A 14,493-nucleotide genomic window follows, 5' to 3' on the forward strand; every position below is an offset into this window, starting at 1 on the left:
CTGTGTTGAAAAGAAATTTTCAATGGAATATGTATTTCTGTAAAATATTAATTATGATAAAACTATTTCTATAAGTTATTCTGTGCACCCTCCCTACCACGTCACAAAACCACATGTCAACCCGCAAAGCTCCGGTACGACACCTGTCCACTGTGGAGGTCCACATGTTGGGCATCGTGTCATCACATAAAATTCTGTGTCCGCACCATTTCCTCCATTTGTTTGGGGTCATTGCTGCGATGTTTGGGAATTCAATAATAACATTCCATTCCAACTCTGGACAAGAGATAGTGGCCAAAGGGTTAGGAAAATGGCTAAATACAAAAATAAAATGACCAAACAGTGTCAAATGAGGAGGCAATCTACCTCATAATAAGTTTTATTAAATGTCAAAAAGGCACTGATAATTTTATTCATTGAGGGGACACTTGAGAAATTGAGAGCACTCATTATCAAGTTGCATATGAAAAAAGCTAAATACAGAAATCAAATGACCAGACAGTCTTATCTCATAATAAGCTTTTGAGAGCCCTCATTATTAAGTAGAGTAGGAAAAAACCTTCAAATTTAAATTCAGATATTCAAAATCCTAGTTCCATGTCCAAACATAGATCACTAAAATAACAACACCCCATCTCTATATTTTTTTTCCATATGAAAACCTTCGAATTCAAATTCAGGTTCCAGGTCCTAGATCACTAATATGAAAATCTTCAAATTCAAATTCAGGTTCCAGGTCCAAACATAGATCACTAATATAGCAACACACCCCATGTCTAGATCTTCACCACCACATGACTAGAGAGTCACATCCAATATAATTGCTGTAAATATGAGAATAACCTAAATCCTTAAGCAAATGAAGTTTAATCATCCTCCTATGCATTTTTTACCAATAACCATACCTAAACCCAAATCTCTTCTCAACCCCACAAAAAACAGGACACAAAAATTTCAATTGAGGTGGCTACAAACTGCAACAGTTGAGTAAAACTAGCATCACTTAATCATCTTCTCAACCCCCCAAAAAATAGGACACAAAAATTTCAATTGAGGTGACTACAAACTGCAACAGTTAAGTAAAACTGGCATCATTTAATGATCTTCTCATCCCCAAAAATAAACAGGACACAAAAATTTCAATTGCGGTGGCTACAAACTGCAACAGTTAAGTAAAAATTGTATCATTTAATCATGTATATATAGAACTGTACATCAAGATATCCAAGGCATGAAGCCCAACTATGGCAGCCCATCATCGTGAACAAAATTTTCCTGTAAACTAATAGAGAAGGGGACAAACAAACAAACAGAAATCTTATATACAAAGACAATTTTGAAGGCTTGTTAACATCAGAGAACCTGAACACATTTTATCTGTTGACAGACAGAGCCTATGCTCTGTCCTTGATGCCAAGAGGAGAGGGAATTGTTGGCCTAGAATTATCTTTATCTTTAAAATATAGTTGACATCTATTTATAAAAAGGAAAAAAATAATGAAATTTGTGTTATAGGATTCTGAGGGCGTTAGGATTCTTATTTCAGTCATTTTTCATATTCGATAGGGTAGATTCAAAGTTGCGAGCAGGCATAGAGACTCTATGTAAGAGACAAAACCAACAATTAAATAATTGTAAATTGACCAAAAATTGCCTGGGAAGAAGAAAATTTCTCATTAACAAGAGGAATATGCCAGCAAAGCTACAAAATGATTTGTTGCTATTCGATGAACGAGAAAACCAATCTTCTAATTCAGAATACTATTACAAACCAATAAATGAAATAAACATTGCAGAAGTGGCAACACTAGATATGAGCAATAGACAAGAGATAATGGCCAAAGGTATAGGGAAAAGGCTAAATACAAAAATCAAATGACCAGATAGTCTTATCTTATAATAAGTTTTTGAGAGCACTCATTATTAAGTATAGTAGGAAAAAACCTTCAAATTTAGATTCAGATATTCAAAATCCTAGTTCCATGTCCAAACATAGATCACTAAAATAACAACACCCCATCTCTATACTTTTTTCCATATGAAAATCTTCGAATTCGAATTCAAGTTCTAGGTCCTAGATAACTAATATGAAAACCTTCAAATTCAAATTCAGGTTCCAGGTCCAAACATAGATCACTAATATAGAAACACACCCCATGTCTAGATCTTCACCACCACATGACCAGAGAGTCACATCCAATATAATTGTTGTAAATATGAGAATAACCTAAATCCTTAAGCAAATTAAGTTCAATCATCCTCCTATGCATTTCTGACCAATAACCATACCTAAACCCAAATCTCTTCTCAACCCCACAGAAAATAGGACACAAAAATTTCAATTGAGGTGGCTACAAACTGCAACAGTTGAGTAAAATTGGCATCACTTAATCATCTTCTCAACCTCCAAAAAAAACAGGACACAAAAATTTCAATTGAGGTGGCTACAAACTACAACAATTAAGTAAAATTGACATCATTTAATGATCTTCTCACCCCCAAAAATAAACAGGACACAAAAATTTCAATTGCGGTGACTAAAAATTGTAACAGTTAAGTAAAACTCGTATCATTTAATCATGTATATATAGAACTATACATCAAGATAGCCAGGGCATGAAGCCCAGCTATGGCAGCCCATCATCGTGAACAAAATTCTCCTGTAAACTAATAAAGAAGGGGACAAACAAACAAACAGAAATGTTATATACAAAGACAATTCTTAAGGCTTGTTAACATCAGAGAACCTAAACACATTTTATCTATTGACAGATAGAGCCCGTGCTCTGTCCTTGATGCCAAGAGGAGAGGGAATTGTTGGCCTAGAATTATCTTTATCTTTAAAATATAGTTGACATCTATTTATAAAAAGGAAAAAAATAATGAAATTTGTATTATAGGATTCTGAGGGCGTTAGGATTACTATTTCAGTCATTTTCCAGATTCGATAGGGTAGATTCAAAGTTGCGAGCAGGTGTAGAGACTCTATGCAAGAGACAAAACCAACAATTAAATAATTGTAAATTGACCAAAAATTGCTTAGGAAGAAGAAAATTTCTCATTAACAAGAGGAATATGCCAGCAAAGCTACAGAATGATTTGTTGTTGTTCGATGAACGAGAAAACCAATCTTCTAATTCAGAATACTATTATAGACCAATAAATGAAATAAACATTGCAGAAGTGGCAACTCTGGATATGAACAATAGACAAGAGATAATGGACAAAGGTATAGGAAAAAGGCTAAATACAGAAATCAAATGACCAGACAGTCTTATCTCATAATAAGTTTTTGAGAGCACTCATTATTAAGTAGAGTAGGAAAAAACCTTCAAATTTAAATTCAGATATTCAAAATCCTAGTTCCATGTCCAAACATAGATCACTAAAATAACAACACCCCATCTCTATATTTTTTTCCATATGAAAACCTTCGAATTCAAATTCAGGTTCCAGGTCCTAGATCACTAACATGAAAACCTTCAAATTCAAATTCAGGTTCTAGGTCCAAACATAGATCGCTAATATAGCAACACACCCCATGTCTAGATCTTCACCACCACATGACCAAAGAGTCACATCCAATATAATTGTTGTAAATATGAGAATAACCTAAATCCTTAAGAAAATGAAGTTTAATCATCCTCCTATGCATTTCTGACCAATAACCATACCTAAACCCAAATCTCTTCTCAACCCCACAAAAAACAGGACACAAAAATTTCAATTGAGGTGGCTACAAACTACAACAGTTGAGTAAAACTGGCATCATTTAATCATCTTCTCAACCCCCAAAAAAAACAGGACACAAAAATTTCAATTGAGGTGGCTACAAACTACAACAGTTAAGTAAAACTGGCATCATTTAATGATCTTCTCATCCCCAAAAATAAACAGGACACAAAAATTTCAATTGCGGTGGCTACAAACTGCAACAGTTAAGTAAAACTCGTATCATTTAATCATGTATATATAGAACTGTACATCAAGATAGCCAGGGCATGAAGCCCAGCTATGGCAGCCCATCATCGTGAACAAAATTTTCCTATAAACTAATAGAGAAGGGGACAAACAAACAAACATAAATGTTATATGCAGAGACAATTTTGAAGGCTTGTTAACATCAGAGAACCTGAACACATTTTATCTGTTGACAGATAGAGCCTGTGCTCTGTCCTTGATGCCAAGAGAAGAGGGAATTGCTGGCCATTTTCCCTTCGTCTTTCTGCTCGGGGCCAGTTGTTGGGCGAAGCCCTCTGCCGAGGATGGCACGGGACGACGAAAATAACAGTGAAAACAAGGAATCTATCAGACATATTAGAAATTAAGTCATACCAAAAGTCAAGAGGGTTTCGAGGGTTTGTTTGGGGTCATTGCTGCGATGTTCCATTTTCCCTTTGTCTTTCTGCTTGGGGCCGGTTGTTGGGCGAAGCCCTCCACTGAGGATGGCACGGGACGACCGAGGGCATGGTGTTATCAGGAAATCTAGTGTCTATGCAAAGCTGCTAGTCCCACTAAGGCTGGTAGCTACCTTAGAAACAAACAAACTAAAACTACTTTCGTTTTCCTTTATGAGAAATAGATAAGAGGGGAATAAAGGAGACCAACCTCTGTCTTGCGCTTGGTTCCTTGCTTGATTCCTCTCCCTTCTGATAGATCCTTGCCACTCGCTTCTTCGTCTACCCAGCTTCAAAGAGCACCTGTAGAATCAAAGCATCATAACACTATCCAAGAACATAGATCTATTATCATAAACAATATAGGACCAGATATATATTGACCACACAAATGCATATATCATCAATCATACAAGAATGTAGAGGAAAACTTGAATAGATTTATTAATAACCAAGAGAAGCAAAGAGGATTACAACCAATTGTTCTGACCCAGCATCATCCTCTCAGCAAGAAAGCCCTTCTTCACCTCATGAAAAGCTAAGATCACCCAACACTATGATATTGCACCAAGAAACCAGCAGCACTTCCTTACAATATACAAAATTCCAACCTCTGGATCTCTGGGATGAGGGATCCATATATAGATGTTTGCAAGGGGGGTGAGTCAGCTTTTGAGATTTGATTAGTGTCCTCTCTCTGATAGTTCTTGATTCCACTTGGAGATTGATGATCTCTTACTCATCCCTGGGCGAATGCAGAGAGGCAAGTGTCACAGGAGAAGTTTCTACAAGATTCCATGATCCTCCACCTTGCGGATTAACCCTACCATTTGTCCACTCTCGCCCATCGCACCCCATAGAAGGGATTTTCAAGATGCATCGCACCTCCTGTCTGTATTTAGGTGGGATGCAGCGCACTTTGACCATGGAGCAGGTGATATGGTCCAGTTTTGACCAGTTCTGAGCAGTTTTTCATGGAGAACTTCTGGGAGAAGATGTAATTAGTTGACCTTGTTCTTTTAGAGGTTGGAACAACACTTTTAGGGACTTAAGAGCCCTTGGTTTATGGACATTTATGATTGGGGTTGCAGTGCCCAAAAATGTCTGTAACAGTTGCCCCCTAAAGCAGGAGGTCGTTAATCTGTTGATGTCGGGTGAAATGCTTTATCATGAGGATCTGAAGTTTTTTTCGAGCTGCAAGGCGACCTGTAATAAGATACAATACAATACATTATCTTCATAATATTTTCATGATCTAGCTTAGGCGGGCATTCCCATGCTCAGCTTTATAAATTTCATTTTCATGTACATAAGACAGACAATCGTCTGAGTGTAGACTGATGATTCTGGTAGAGCCATCATCCCTTAGGTTGGATGATTATCTGTGCAGTAATGATGTACATTTGATGTCTTTACTTTCCTCAATATACATCGCAGCCCAGATGGATGAAACTAGATCCGGGGTCTTCAATCTCGTTCGATCTTCACCCAAAGTACAAGTCAATCCATGTGAGAGATGCTCTGGAGTCGAACATGGAAAGACATCGCCTGATTACCAGCCAACGATGTAAGCTGTTAACAGGCACGAGAGGAATCACTGATAATGATGATGACCCTCAAGGTACTACAATACAATTCACGTGGTGTGAATAAGGGACTTGGCGTCGAACACCACGCAAAATCTTTCGGTCGAAGGCCATTGATGTAAACCTGTCGCCGGAAGTGAGAAACTTGCCATTGAGGCATGCAAGCTTCAAAGTACTGAAAGGGTTGTTCCTAGATCGACTTCTTGGATAATGAGCTGATGTCGACAAGAAGCGATCCATCATAGGAGGGCCTTAGTGAATCCCACATAAATGACACAGAACGGAGCAAATAATTTTAATGGAGGTGAAAACGATCTGGTGATATAAGGTTCAGAGTGGTGGTCATGAAAGAATGGAGCGTAAATGTATTGCAGTGGGTGAGACACAGGTGAATTCTCTGAGTGAATTCTCTTGAACATATCGGCGACACTAACATGGTGGATCGGTAGCATTAACCCCAAATGGATGGTGTGACGAAACCATGGTGATGTGACTAGTGAATGGAACAACCCAACCCGACTCGGATGCGGAGTGAAAGTGTCATGTTCAAGAGTGACTTGCTACCAATAAAGTTTTTTCAAGTTTTCTTCCCAATTTTTCCCCAGTCATTGCTGACTAGTACCCCTTTATTTTTGTCAAGCTTGAGGAGGATAAAATATGCTTGTTCTATAATTTGCCCTTCGGGCAAACCCATCGCTATGTTTTAACGAGCCTAGCGATAGTGAAACTCGTTCTTGTCTGTATGGACAAGTTTGTCGCTATTCGGTTTTAACGAGTTTAACGACAAGGATAACTCGGTCCTTTTCAATTTTAGAGAGTCTGGAAAAGGGACGTAAAGAAAACTCCAATAATCCTTTTTCGTCATATAATCCCTTGAGTCTGAAAAAGTATAAAACAATACAAAAGGGATGAATTTTCGGTACTTTTAACGAGCCGAACAAGACAAACGCTCGATCTTTTTGTGTAATGATCCCTCAAGTCCAAAGAGATTAAAATCTAAAGGAGGGATAGCACTTCGGTCCCTTTAACAAGCTGGAGAGGCCAATGGCTCGACAATCTTTTCATATGTTACGAGTCAGTTGAAAAGAGCTTAAAGGAGACTCGTTTTTTGAGGAACGAGTGATAAATTCGGGTAGCAGTTGATTCCAGGTAAGGTTTGGAATTTTCCAATCACGGCAGTGTCACAAGGATGGCTAACAGGATCACTCTTCACAGCTGTTCCTCAAAAAGGGTAAACAATCAAATGGAGGTGAATGATCGGCCAATACAGAGTGGAGGTGATAATGAAAACACGACCAAGGCTTCAAAGGCTGATGATAATACATTCACGATGGTTATTTACAGGAAATTGGTTTATTTTTTAATGAGCTTAAACTCTAGGGGAACATTTGCTCGTTGCTTATGTTTATTTTTGAACGAGCTTGAATTCTGCGTTAAAAATGCTCGATATAATGGTCATTGATTGGCTTGATTTTACCATTGACAACTTTGTTCTTTCAAAGGTTGTACTGCCTGCTCAATTGCTTCATCAAACTAGTTAGAAACGAACAATACATGTTTGAAAAATGAGTTAAAACACTAATATTTTACTTGAATTACGTGAAAAGTAATTTAAAAGTGCTTTTTACCTCTCATTTTAACATTTCATTTGAACTTTGGTTTGTTGGAGCTTTGGAGGTGCTTTCCCCCTTGATTTTCACCAGCTGATTCCGGGAGATTCTGTGGACGATTCTCGGCGCCATCTGGACCAGGTAGGAGCTAAACCTGAGCTCTTTAATTTCATCCTTTCCTTTTTGAATTCTGAGCATGTTTTCTGGTTTTTTTTAGCCTCTGGGGTTTGAAAAACTCGCCCTGGCTCCATCGCACCTCTCCTACATCGAAAGGTGTGATGCATGTTGGCTTGGCCATTGGCCAGTCAGCATGCATCCTACCTAGAACACTGTTGGGGGTGCGATGGGCGCAAAGAGGGCAATTTATGCACAATTTTTCATGGAAAATTTTGCCTGTTTTTCACCAAATCAAGATCTTGATTCTTCTCTTGTTTGTTTCAGAGATTCACTGGAGAAAAATGGCTGTTACATGGTGAGAACATGAGCATGAAGAAGAGGACATGCTTGCTTTACATGATTCGGTTACGGTAAATGCATTGCGAAACTGTGGCCTGTTCAAGTTTTTCTACATCTCTTGCATGAGGCAACAAATCAACCTGTTGCAATATTTTCTCGATGCATGGGATCCTACCACCCAGGAGTTCCAGATTAGGGGCAAGTCCATCCCCTTGACTGTCGTGGACATCTATTTTTTGACCGGCTTATCGAGGCATGGTGCCCCTATCTCATTATCAGGTTTGACCCATGGGGGTGAATCTGTGAGAGATTACATTCGCAGGTATTACAGAGAGGGATCTCAGCCAAGTAAGGATGGAAAGATCATTATCTGAGATGTCATTGATAGGTCCCTGAGGACCATTCTGTTCACTTTTGCTAGACTAGCTGGTAGTGCGGCACTTCATGTGGCCAATAGGTCTTATATGCAGTACGCCTTGGAATGCCTTGAACCAAAGGTGTTCAACTGATGTGATGCAATACTCTCTGTGATGAAAGAACAACTGACCAAGGTGAAAAATGGAAGATTGAAGAACTTTGGATATGGTTCTGTATTGACAACTTTCGCCTTGGAAAAGATCCCGCTGATGTAGCCGCAGTATGTTTCACTTGGTTTACCTCCACCGACTGAGCCACGGATGTAGAGATGGGTCGACCTTATGGCTAGACATGTTGGTCAGTCCCAGATTTCCTTTTCTGATACCTTTTTCGAGTGGTTCAATCATCAGGAGATGGTTTTTTCCGAGTATCCATATGCCGGTATGGATTTCCGGGGTGATCCGGATTTGGTATTGCCTGCTGGCGAGCAGTGGGGTGTCATCGGTAAATTTTCTGACCATATCTCTGTTTATCGTTTCTCTTTATAAGGTTCTTGTGCTTTATTCTATCAAGACTAACCAAAACTCATGTGCTCATGCAAATGTTGGACCAATTCAACCAGTAGTACGCCTGAGAGTGCCAGTTGCCGCTCCAGCAAGAGAGGGTGCGGGAAGGGCTATCCTTCACAATCTTGATGTGGTCGAGACTCTTTCAGCATTGCAGGATCAGGTCGAGGGCCTTACTCTTGGTATTCCAGACGTGAGGACCAACGAGCTGCCCTTGAGGTTGCAGCGACATACTACTGGTGTGCCGAGTCGGTGGACTAGGCTTTTACGCATGATTGCACAGGCGGTGACTTGTTATCACCAGCATCATTAGACTAGGGTGCCCCCTAGAGTTTTGAGTTTTGGGTCATTTGACCAATTTTGTCTTGGTTACAGAACATTATGTGTAAACCATAAATAGTTATATATATATATATATATATATATATATATATATATTGATTTTCAGAGTTTTATTTCAGTTAAGTTACATGATCCTGATACAAATACTGATGAAATGCTTCCTTTTATAAATGTTGCAAATGTCTATCTAACACATAATTTGCCAATGAGTCTGTTAATGTGTTTAAGTTTATGGAAATATGCTGATATTGAATAAAATCAAATTGTCTTTCCAAAATCTTGACCCTTAGGAACATACGATAGATAGTTGGATTTCGGACGGAGTAGATACCAGTGAGTTGTAGTATGATGAGCTGTGAGTCTAGCCTGATGACAAGTCGGCTTATGCCATGTGTGATGGCATTAGAGAGAAGTTCTATCAACACGGTATATTCAACGATGTTATTTGTTGACCGACTAATACATACCCCTCTGAAACTTACTAACTCGCCGCTTGGATCAAAAATGGCCCAGGCCGCAGAAGATAGGTTCCACGAACTACGACTCGCTCCGTCGGCATATCCAATGAAAGATTCCAATGGGTCCGACATCTACGAAAAATGTAAAAAGTGGATTACTTGACCAAAACAATTACTCTTAGCGAAAAAAAAATGTAACAAAAGCATATGGGTTACCACACCGAATTTATGCGTAGTAACACTTAAGGTACAACCCGTTACGGGGTTGCGCCAGTGGAATCCCATCATAATCCATTAACTCGTAGGCTCCTTTTGCTAACACTCGCTTAACAATATAGGGGCCCATCCATAAAGACTTGAACTTACCTGCTCCCAATTTATCGGATTCTTGGTCATAAAGTAAGACCAAGTCACCTTCTGAGAAGACACGGGGTTTGACATTTTTGTTGAACTGCGCCTTGACTCATTTCTTATGGGCTTCGTTAGCCAAAGCGGCATCACGATGGGTTTCATCCAATTGCATTAGTTCCAAGAAATGAGCCTCCTCTTCTGAAGTTCCGGGGAGAAGGTCGACTACGAGTTTGAGGGACGAGATTTCACATTGAACTGGTAAGATTGCTTCTAGGCCATACACCAGTTGAAAAGGTGTAAACCCGGTTGCATTTCTTACCGATGTTCGGTATGCCCACAAGGCTGAGTATAGGATCAGGTGCCAACTCCTTTTGTGGACTCCAATCATCCTTTGCAGCATCCGCTTCAGGACTTTGTTGATTGCTTCAACTTGTCCATTGGCCTGCGGGTAATATGGAGTAGAGCTATCGTGGGACAACCCTAATTTGGCAGCCAATTCGATCATCATGTGATTGTGAAAATGCGATCCATGATCTCTGACTATAGCCTGTGGAACGCTGAATCTGGCAGCTACATGATTGAAAAAGAAAAGGGCAACTGTTTCACCAGTGTTATCTAATGTAGGCATCGCCTCGGCCCATTTGGTAAAATAGTCTTTTTGATTCTGGAGACAAAGACGGTTGACTCATAAGCCTCCACGAACGACGAGGTTTCAATTGACTTTCTTCCACGATTGCGAATTACTTTATCAACCAAAAATCAAGGGGAAGTATGTTTCCGAATTAGATGAATTTTAGACGCTTTGACACAACTTGTTTTTTCAATTTTTAAGAGTCGAGAAAAAACAAAAGATGACTCTAGTCGCCTTTCATTTTTAACGAGCCTGAAGTGACAAGTGCTCAGATGGACCTTTTCCTTTAAGGAGTCTAAAAAGGAACGAAAGAGACTGTTTTGGAAATCTAGACAGAGGGATTGCCAGACCAATCGCAAAACTGCAGAATACTTTTTACGGTATGACAGTCAATCTTCCTGAATGCTGTGTTCAATGAATTGTGATCGATAGGGCGACAGACACAGCTTCCTATGGATAAAGGATAAAGCCTATTGTGGTCTCCCAATATATACTCGACAGTACGTGGGAGCACAAGTCCGTACTGGCACTTATCGTCTCAAAGTGGAGGAATCACCCAACCATCAATGAAAACAACAGTTACCAGGCTTTACACCGCCGGAATACATCTCTAGCCTAGACTTCTAAATGTTGTGCGTTAGGTTCCAAAGCGTTTTTAGATCCATTAAATTTATTTTACAGTTGATCTTGCTTAAGAAATTTGCCTTTCAGGTTCACCGCGTGATGTAGATGTACAATTCCTAAAATGCAATCTAAGATGATAAACAGTCGTTTAATCTTCTTTTTTGCAATGAAAATCCTAGCTACTAAGGAAAGAGAGATGATATTCTTTCAACATAGAGCAGAGAGCACACATTATATGCATTGTCCTAAATCAAACCAACAAACAGTCTAAATGCAAATGCACGTGCATGTATTTGTTTTTAGCCTTCTTAATGTGTGAATGATAAAAAGAAATCTAAGCGCAAATCTGAATTATTTTTCAAAGCGACATTACTAGCAAGTTTCTTTTCAAGACAAAATGAGGACAATGACGACACTTTGCGATTTGGAATTGGAAACTTGCTTTCGAAACTTGAAAAACTACTAATTCAAATCAAATACAATAGTAATAGTGTAATCGACTATCAAGAACAATCGGATTCTCTTCTATGACTGAAAACGACACTTGCGACACTTTCAAATCAAGAAACGACAGTTTAATTACGCTACTTCTTTGTAAAAGAGAACTGAAAATGACTCAAAATACATAAAAACATTTACAGTTATTTGTACAATGGAGGCGGAATAATGGCAAGGAAGGGGGTTTCAACAGAGGTGTACTGACTACATGCAACAAAACTCTTGAATAGAGCTGAAAAGAGTGAACACAGAAACCAAAATCTAGGAGCAGGAAATGCCTTGTCTGGTCAGCACACTTGTAACACAGTGAAAAAGAGATGCAGCGCACCTACTACACTCGGGAAGTGCGATGCATCCAGAATTCACAGAAGAGACAGTGCGATGGACCAGGGACGAGACTTTAACTGGGTTCTGGGTCACAGTTTGCAGCTCAGTTCAGGGATTTAGGCCGAGCAAGTGGTAATCAGTAAACCAATCACAGGGGTAGATCTAAAGAGGTTACTAGAGACACCACAAAGGAAATTAGAGAGCTTGTAAATCATTTTTTTAGTTCATAAACAAAACCCAGAGATATACTAAAGCAACATTGATCTACTTTGCACTTGCATAGCAAATGCAGTTCGAAGGCTAGCTGGCTTAACTTCAGGCTCCATCTGTAAGTTTATAAAGTAAACAAATGTAGATAAACAAACAATCTATTCGCTCCCCAGTGGAGTCGCCATTTTGTTATCAGGAAATCTAGTGTCTATGCAGAGCTGCTAGTCCCACTAAGGCTGGTAGCTACCTTAGAAACAAACAAACTAAAACTACTTTCGTTTTCCTTTATGAGAAATAGATAAGAGGGGAATAAAGGAGACCAACCTCTGTCTTGCGCTTGGTTCCTTGCTTGATTCCTCTCCCTTCTGATAGATCCTTGCCACTCGCTTCTTCGTCTACCCAGCTTCAAAGAGCACTTGTAGAATCAAAGCAGCATAACACTATCCAAGAACATAGATCTACTATCATAAACAATATAGAACTAGATATATATTGACCACACAAATGCATATATCATCAATCATACAAGAATGTAGAGGAAAACTTGAATAGCTTTATTAATAATCAAGAGAAGCAAAGAGGATTACAACCAATTGTTCTGACCCAACATCATCCTCTCAGCAAGAAAGCCCTTCTTCACCTCATGAAAAGCTTAGATCACCCAACACTATGATATTGCACCAAGAAACCAACAACACTTCCTTACAAGATACAAAATTCCAGCCTTTGGATCTCTGGGATGAGGGATCCATATATAGATGTCTGCAAGGGGGGTGAGTCAGCTTTTGAGATTTGATTATTGTCCTCTCTCTGATAGTTCTTGATTCCACTTGGAGATTGATGATCTCTTACTCATCCCTGGGCGAATGCAGAGAGGCAAGTGTCACAGGAGAAGTTTCTAGAAGATTCCATGATCCTCCACCTTGCAGATTGACCCTGCCATTTGTCCACTTTCGCCCATCGCACCCCATAGAAGGGCTTTTCAAGATGCATCGCACCTCTTGTGTGTATTTAGGTGGGATGCAGTGCACTTTGACCATGGAGCAGGTGAGATGGTACAGTTTTGACCAGTTCTGAGCAGTTTTTCATGGAGAACTTCTGGGAGAAGATGTAATCAGTTGACCTTGTTCTTTTAGAGGTTGGAACAAAACTTTTAGGGACTTAAGAGCCCTTGGTTTATGGACATTTATGATTGGGGTTGCAGTGCCCAAAAATGTCTATAACACATGGGACGGCCGAGGATAGCACGGGACGGCCGAGGATGGCACGGGGCGGTGAAAATAATAGCGAAAATTCACAAATGCCATCATGAAAAGCCACAAAAACATCAAAATATCCACAAAAACCCTAAACCCTCAAAACCTGCCATAGAAAGTTTACAAAATATCCAAATAGAGTTGTTTGTGTTGAAAAACACAGAGAAATTGCTGGTAGGATTAAAATCCTACCGGATACAGGCCATGGATGGTCGCCGACCTTCCCCGGAGCTCGCCAGACCTTCTCCACACCTGCAACGAGAAGAAAAAGCCATTAGACAACAGAAAACCACAAAAAAAACCAGCACAAAACAACAAATTAAGCAATTACCTCGAGCTCGGTAAAACTGCAACCGACTCCTCCCCAAACAACAAAAACTGCGAATAAGACCACCACCAGAGAAACCCTAAACAACCGGCAGTCCAGAACGACCAAGAAATCCAGGTGGAAAACCACAAGAAAAGCAGAAGCGATGTTCCAACCACAAACCCTAAAACTCGAACAAATGCTTGCAACAACACATGCATACCAGACGAAGCGCGCAAGTTCTGGGGCCGTCCCGCGCCATCTTCGGCGGGGGGCTTCGCCCAAAAACCAGCCCCGAGCAGAAAGACAAAGTGAAAATGGAACATCGTAGCAATGACCCCAAACAAACAGGGGAAATGGCATGGACACAAAATTTTATGTGATGACACGATGCCCAACACGTGGAGCTCCACGGTGGACATGTGTTGTACTGGATCCATGCACTTTGACACATGGTTTTGCGACGTGGTGGGGAGGGCGCACAGGCAATTGCGGCCCTCCCCTATTACATCATGGT

General features: G+C 39.9%; 1 pseudogene; it reads right to left on the reverse strand.

The window, feature by feature from the left end:
* The window catches only part of LOC149164524 (protease Do-like 9), a 41,512-nt pseudogene extending 27,274 nt beyond the window's left edge, over positions 1-14,238 (reverse strand).
* Between the last annotated feature and the right edge of the window lie 255 nt (positions 14,239-14,493).

This window comes from Pinus tabuliformis, chromosome 5_1 (assembly GCF_031772625.1).
Source record: "Pinus tabuliformis cultivar Carrire ecotype Pingquan chromosome 5_1, CPIR1, whole genome shotgun sequence".
In the NCBI taxonomy this organism is placed as follows: domain Eukaryota; kingdom Viridiplantae; phylum Streptophyta; class Pinopsida; order Pinales; family Pinaceae; genus Pinus; species Pinus tabuliformis.